Consider the following 1,202-nt stretch of genomic DNA (forward strand, 5'->3'; position numbering starts at 1 on the left):
TGTTAAGGCTCATGCTCTACTCTCTTCTTACAGTTTAGCAACCACAGAAAGGAGGAAAAAAAAAGACCAGGAGGCCTTCACGACCTCTCAGCATTTTCGATAAACAAACCAACCCATAAAAGTTCAACGGTTCTCCTTGGGATTGTGCTACATCACAACTTTTTTCTACAAACTATGCAAGTTTTTTCACTGTCCCCGGTTTGATTCTCCATGTGCATAGAAAGGGTTTGCTAGAAAGTTGCTCGACTGTATTTGTAGGTCACCAATCACGTTGTGGACTCCTTAAATGTTCTTCAAGTATGGGAAAACGGAGTCCACACTTAAAAAAAAAAAAAAAAAAAAAAAAAAAAAAAGCAATGTCATCTGTGACTGTATATGAAAATTGTGACCTGGTGTGACGTGAAACTGACGTCAAGTTTCACAGGTTTGGGGGATTAGCTCAAGTGGTAGAGCGCTCGCTTAGCATGCGAGAGGTAGCGGGATCGATGCCCGCATTCTCCAATGCTACCATTGGATTCCTTTTTCGCAGAGTTGAATGAATCATTTTTACCATCTGCCCGTGGCACCCACGGCCAAACCTAGGAGGCTTTCGACAGTGGCCAAAACAATCCTTCGATAGCTCAGCTGGTAGAGCGGAGGACTGTAGCTCTAAATTAGCAATCCTTAGGTCGCTGGTTCAATTCCGGCTCGAAGGAAGTTTTGTTTATCTTATCTCATACAGAAAGTTTTTCTCCAGTTTGCCTCGTGAATTCAAAACATAGTCAGCAAAATGGCTTTTACATGAGAGAGATGCTCAGCACCAATGCAAAAACTTCTCCAACTGTGCAACGTCTCTGGGTGGACTGCAAAAGGGTGCGACGTCCCTGGGTGGACTCGAACCACCAACCTTTCGGTTAACAGCCGAACGCGCTAACCGATTGCGCCACAGAGACCCAATGGACCACAATTTTTGCCTGCACCTTAAGCAAGGTCAGACACCGTTTCTTCAAATGATTTTCAACAATATGACTAAAGGAAACAGAAAAAAACAAAGAAATAATTGCAAAACACCAAGAATAATCTAGTTGCCAACAGATAAGAAATGGCTGATAAATTACACGACACAGACCAGAAGGCAGACAGTAATTAGACTTCGACTCTAAGCATCCAACACTACGAGCAGAGTGGCGCAGCGGAAGCGTGCTGGGCCCATAACCCAGAGG

At 43.9% G+C, this 1,202-nt stretch overlaps 1 non-coding gene across 1 annotated transcript; it reads right to left on the bottom strand.

The window, feature by feature from the left end:
• Window positions 1-858: 858 nt before the first annotated feature.
• TRNAN-GUU (transfer RNA asparagine (anticodon GUU)) lies at window positions 859-932 on the bottom strand. Its single transcript has one exon. It is a non-coding gene; the product is annotated as a tRNA-Asn (tRNA).
• Window positions 933-1,202: the final 270 nt, after the last annotated feature.

This window comes from Ranitomeya variabilis, chromosome 2 (genome assembly GCF_051348905.1).
Source record: "Ranitomeya variabilis isolate aRanVar5 chromosome 2, aRanVar5.hap1, whole genome shotgun sequence".
Lineage (NCBI taxonomy): Eukaryota > Metazoa > Chordata > Amphibia > Anura > Dendrobatidae > Ranitomeya > Ranitomeya variabilis.